The following is a 6,135-nucleotide window of genomic DNA, read 5'->3' as shown; positions in this document are numbered from 1 at the left end:
GCCATGGGCGCAATGCTGAAGTCACCCCCAGCAGCCCCCTGCCGAGCATCATCCCTTTCACTGATGAGGGCAACTGAGCCCCTGGCAGGGTGCGGCTAAGACAGGAGTCTCGCCCCACTGCCTCCCTCCTGCCTAGTGGCAGTGATGGAGCCAAGCCCAGGGAGGCCCAGGGTCGCTGGGCAGGACTTTCTGCAGGCACTGGGTCCCAGGAGGAGCCTGGAGGGAGAGCAGGGCCCCCGGCCACGGCAGGCAAACACAGGGACATGACCTTGCCCTGCATGCACGTGAGTGTGTGTGTGTGTGTGTGTGCGTGTGTGTGTGTGTGAGTGAATGTGGCTGGGTGGGTGGTAGGGAACAGGGACCTTGATCTCCTGGCTCAGTCCCACCTTCCTTTTGCTGGTTCTCCCCTAGCGCTGACCCACCATCACCTGAAATCCCACCCCACCCCACCCTATGGGACCCCTGATCTCTGCCGGAGTGCTCCTCCCCAGACCTTTGTTCACACAGGCCAGCTCCCCGCCCCCAGCTGCCCAACGGGTTGTAGCGGGTTGAAGTGTCCCCCCAAAATTCGTAATCACCCAGAACCTCAGAATGTGGCCTTATTTGGGAAAAGCGTGTTTGCAGATGTCATTCATTAAGATGAGGTCATGCGGGAGCAGGGCGGTCCCTGTATCTAGGGATCTGTGCCCTTGTAAGGAGGAGGGGGACTCACAGAGACACGGGAGGAGGCCACATGGAAACCGAGGCAGAGATTGAGGGATGCGGCCACAAGCCAGGGAGGCCTGAGGCCCCCAAAGCTGGAAGAGGCAGGGAGCATCCTTCCCAGAGCCTCACAGGGAGTCTGGCCTTGCGGACACCTTGATTTCAGAGCCTGGCTTCCAGATGGTGGGAGGGTATTTCCTGTTTTTTAAGCCAGTTTGTGGCCATTTGTCACAGCAGCCCCAGGACACAAACATAGGGCTGGCCCCTCCTTCCCCGGCCCCTCCTCTGCCGTTGACTGAGTTCTGGAAACAGCAAAGCCCCAGTACCTTGGCAGGGGAGGGTTTGGGCAGTGGGGCGGCCACAAAACCCCCACTCAGACCCCCAGCTCCAGGTGGCCGCCACGCCCTGCTCCCCGCTCATGGCGCAGCCCAGTCTCCCCTGGGTGCTCCCGGGCAGAGACCAAGGGTGCAGAGGGCCACCAGCTTCCCAAGAGGTACAGCCACCGCCAATGGGCCACTCGGCTGCAGGACTCCCTGATGGCCTCGCCAAACGCAAAGGGACTCTAGCCCATCCAGGATGCTCCCCGGCTCCCTCTCTTACCTCACAGACTTGGCCCCACTAGTCCTGCCTGGGCATCTGCTCCCTGGGGGCCCTGTTCAGTCCTGCCAACCCTGTATCGCTCTCCCCACACTGCAGATGGCAACACTGAGGCTCAGAGCAGAGCAGCCTCGCCAGGCCTGTGCCCCAGCCCACCCCCTCGGCTAAGCAGCTCTCCCGCAGGCAGCTCCCCCCAGCTGCAGGCCTGGTTGCCATGGTGTCGGAGGGGAAGAAAGAGGAGCAGATTCCTGAGCCACATCCAAAAATACACACACACCACTCGCCCCTCCTTCCTCACCCCTTCTCCAATGTCAAAGCCTCCCTTTGTGCAGCCAGAGGCCCGTGCCACTTCCTCCTGGACAGCCGGGAGCAAAGGAGGTCGAAGAGGCCAAGGGGCCAGGAAATGAGTCAGGGGAGCCCAGGGCGGCCAGGGCTCCGGACCCCGCCTTCCCCCAGTGAAGGGCTGTCAGCAGCTCCCACACCAGCTGCTGCTGTCCGGCCTCCAGCCTCCGTGCCTTCGGGCATGCAGTTCCCTCCACCGGGTCCGCCCTTCCTCACCCTTCACGTCCAGCCCCACAGGGAAACCTCCCTCGACTCTGCACCTGCCTCCACTGCTTGTGTCCTCATGGGGCTGTGAGGTCTTGGGGATGCCAACGTCTCCTTTCTACCCAGTGTCCCCAGGGCCGGGAACAGGCAGTTGCTCAGTAAATGCAGACGGAGGAAGGGAAGGAAGGAGGGAGCGGAGGAGAGGTAAGTGCACCTGGTTATCCTCCCCCATTCACACTGGCCCCAGGCACGGTGGTCCTGCTGTCCGCCTGCTTCCCAGCACTATCTGGGCTCTGCACGGCCTGTCAGCTTCCTGGCCTATGACAGTCTCCTTCCTGGGGGTCCCAGCGCATGGGGCTTGGCTCTCTGGGTCCAGAGTGGGTGCTCAGAGCATGTGTAAGAAGGAAGGAAGGAAGGAAGGGAGGGAGGAAGGGAGGGAGGGAGGGAGGGAGGGAGGGAGGGAGGAAGCGCAGGCTCTGGTTGGGTTCAGGAGTCTCGTATACTCATCCAGCCTGTCCAGGACCGGGAGCTCCAGCAGCCCTGCTTTCAGCCAGTCGCAGCGTAGGCTGGAGGTGGCAGAAAGGAAGAACATTTGTCCAGGTCTCCAGCAGCCCCCACGACCACGCAGGCAGCTGGGACGAGAGGTTAGAGATGAAGAGACAGGGTCAGGGAGGCATGGCCGCCGGCTGCAGGCAGACTGACCGGCACCAGGCATCAGGAGCCGGTTATGCTCAGAAGCCCTCAACCGTGGGGCTGGCTGACCGCTGGAGGGCACGTGGCAGAGGTCCCTGAGCCGTCCCCTTGAGGGCGCCCCCTGCACGCTGGGTCCCCAGGTCCAGGGTGGGGAGAAACCAAACATTCCACTGAAAATAAATAAGCCAGCAGAGGTGGCCTCAGCCTCTGTGGGTAGGGAGGAGGGCTGGCTGTGTGAATGGCTTATTTTGCACAATTCCATGATTATCTGAATTTTTACCAAGACTATATATTATATACATGTTTGTTGAAGAAAAGAAAATGAATATCCAATGACCTCAAGGTCTCTGCCTTCCCTGGAAACTTCTACATTGCTGGGCAGTTGTGACAAAGCCCCAGAAACTCTGTCTTCCACCAGCCATCAACACACCTTGGGAACATGTCCTACGAGCTAGGCCCTGCACCCAAAGGTGGACATGCATTCATTAATTTGTTCATTCATTCCTTCACTACTCTGTGTCAGGTCCAAGCCCCCTGAAAGATGCCAGACTAACAGGGAAACAGGCACAAGGACCACATACCCACCATACCACTTAAGAAGAATGTGGAATAGAAATGTGGCTGTGGGAACATTTAGGGAGGGCTTCACAGAGGAGGTGACCTTTGAATGGGGTCTTGAAGAGAGAGTAGGAGTTTGTCAGAAGGAAAGTGGGTAGGGGAAGGATGTTCCAGGCAGCAAGAAGAGTGTGAGCTCCAATGTGGATGTGACCCAGGTGCCAGGAGGAGTCTAGGGCAAAAGAAGTATGGGTACGGGGCTGGGGTCTAGCAAGAGATCAGACTGGATGAAGGTGGAAACCAAAATCACAAAGTGCCTAGATGCTGGGCAAGGGGCTTGCAGATTTTCCTTTGGGCCAATGACTCTGGGCTTCCTCACCAAGGCCACAGCTTTGGGTTCTGGATTCTGATCCATAGACCACAGTTGGAAAGTTCCCGGCTGGTTCTGATGGACTTCCGGGGTTGGTATCCACTGCTGCAGCTGGAGGTCACTGAAAATGTGAGGGTGACAGGGTCCGGCCGAACCCAGGGTGAAGATAAGGTGCGCACAGTGAGGGCGAGGGGAACAAATCCCTCCAGGAGGACAGTAATCTGCCTGAGGCCACAGGGATAAGGGGCAGAGCTGGGCCTCCAACCCAGGGCCCTCTGACTGCAAGACCACCTCTGCGATCTGTTAGCATGGGCTGGGGGCTCATGCTCCCGCCTTTATTCATGTGCTCCGAGGCTTCCAGTGCCTGGCCCTGCTGCGCTCGGGGACACAAAGGTGCCAAGTCATGTTTTAGGAGCTTTGTCACCAAAAGGGAGCACGAAGGTATCCTCTGGCCTCCCACTCCCAGCCCCTTCCTGGGGCCGCTCCTGACCCCCCTTCCTTCTCCACACAGGATGGGGTGTCCTCAGAGGCCGCACCGAAAGAGCAAAGACTTTGGCATGAGACAGACCTGAGTTCACGTCCAGGCCGTACCTGGAGGGGCCAGCGGGTTCTCAGGCAGGTACGTGCTTCCCCAAGCCTTAGAGTCCTCACCTGTAAGCAGGGGTGGGAGGTGGTGGCGAGAGAAAGCACCTCTCACAGGATGGGGGAAGATCTTCAGCATGAGAACCTGGGCATGGGTCCAGGTGCGGAGCCGAGCCTGAGCAAGCTCACTCCCTTCCCGCTGCCTGCAGGTGCGCCTGGGCTCCACACCTTTTGCCTCACCCTATTTGGAGCAGGATCACGGGGAGTTTCCACGCGGAAGGACCATGTCTGCTGCCAATCAGGATGCAAGGGAATTACACCCAGGTTGCAGATGTGTTCTCTGACTGCTTCATGAGCTAGGCGTGCTTAGGCAGAAAGTTCTCTATTCTCTGAGGCTAGGGATGGTAAAGCTGCAAGGCTCTGAGGACTGACCCTGAGCAGCGGTGTTCAATCCCCTTGGATGCTGAAAACGTCTTGCCAGCAATGCCTTGCGTGGGCACCCAGTATATACAACGGATAAAAACTGAGCTGCTCTGCTTGAACTGGGGTGTTGAAGGCAGTCCTGGGGAAGGGTCCAGAGTCCCATTTGCCCTGTTGCCCTGGATCCTGAGGAGATGGGGTTGGGACTGCTCCTGGTGGTGGATCAGGGTAGCCGGGATGCAGACCTCTGTGGACAGAGCCCAGCAGCTGATATTTACCAGCTGGTATGAAAGGACTTCCATATACTCAAAACCGCATGCTCATGCCAATGCTTTTGGGCCAATGAACTCATGTTTCACAGCAAGAAGTCAGACTATACAACAAAAATGATAATGTGTCTTTGCAAAAAATCTTAATGACGTCAACCTTTTAATGTCCCCACGGTTTCTTCTCTTAAACTTGGAAGGATATTTTATTGAAAATATCTCTTGTATAAAAGAACTATGTATATGAACCCAGCAACTCCATTAGCTTCCCTTTCTTCTTCTTTTGTTTAAATTCAAGTAAAATTAAATAAAAATAGTATCCAATATATGATTCTTCTGGTTTTATAAAAGTCTTTCTACCCATCTGCTCCTCATCCATCCTTCTGTTTGTGTACTTGCATGTAAGTCGCCCAAAATGATGTTCACCTAACGCCAATGGTTATTTCAGGCTGGTGGGACTGGGGCAGTTTTCTCACATCCATCATGTTATGAATTCTTTATAATGAGCAGGTATCACTTCTATTTTGTTTTAATGTGATTTTTTTTCTTAAAAAGTAAGATGGAAAGAAAGCATTAAGATCATTAACCAGAATTCATTCTGGAAACTGAGTACAGAAGCCAGGGATGACTGCTCTTTTTCTCTTTAATTTCTAAATCAATTTTACTTTCTAAATGGGGGGAAAAGGAAATCATGGAGACTGTGAATCAAAAGCAGCTGACAGAACAGCTTGGCAATGATCTATTCGTTCAACAAATATTTATTGAACAACTTGATGCCAGGGTCCCATGTTTCCCGTCCGCTTATAACTTGAGGTTTTCAGTCACTGCTTTCTGTAAAACCTTTCCTCTTACACTGTTCCTGTAATTATTATACACTGCCACTAGGTGGCAGTAGGCACACCAGTATTTTGGGCTGGGCTGGGCTGGGCTGGGCTGCACTGCTTTCCTCAAGTCTAAGACTTCCGTTCAAGCCACCTATTCCTGATTTGTAGGTTCTCATTGGCAGAATTCTTGTTATATATATCTATATTTACACCTATATATCTGCATCTGTGTCTATATCTACAATCTGCAATATCTATATACAAATATAGGTATATTTTTAGGATTGGGATCATTACAATCAAGGACGCTCAAACACTCGTCTTCCTCAAATAAATACTTCAGACACAAGTCAAACAAGAGACTGAAACAAACAAACATGATGCTTCTGCGCATGAGACAGGGTGGCCTACAGGCAAAGCACCCCAGCTTTGGAAGCAAACATAGGAGTCCAAATCCTGGATTTCTCTATCATTTGCTTCATCATCTTGGTGAAATTACTGGAGCTCTTTGGGCCTCAGTGTCCTTATCTTTCTGCTCGGGATCTAATGGAGCCTGAATCACAGGGTTGTTGTTAAGAGT

At 54.3% G+C, this 6,135-nt stretch overlaps 1 long non-coding RNA gene across 1 annotated transcript; it reads left to right on the top strand.

The window, feature by feature from the left end:
* The first annotated feature begins 1,764 nt into the window (after window positions 1-1,764).
* Window positions 1,765-5,039, top strand: LOC113911425. Its single transcript, XR_003516467.1, has 3 exons — window positions 1,765-2,049; window positions 3,975-4,082; window positions 4,255-5,039. It is a non-coding gene; the product is annotated as an uncharacterized LOC113911425 (long non-coding RNA).
* The last annotated feature ends 1,096 nt before the right edge of the window (window positions 5,040-6,135 follow it).

Source organism: Zalophus californianus, chromosome 4 (genome assembly GCF_009762305.2).
Source record: "Zalophus californianus isolate mZalCal1 chromosome 4, mZalCal1.pri.v2, whole genome shotgun sequence".
In the NCBI taxonomy this organism is placed as follows: domain Eukaryota; kingdom Metazoa; phylum Chordata; class Mammalia; order Carnivora; family Otariidae; genus Zalophus; species Zalophus californianus.
This window is presented reverse-complemented; position numbering and strand designations above follow the sequence as displayed.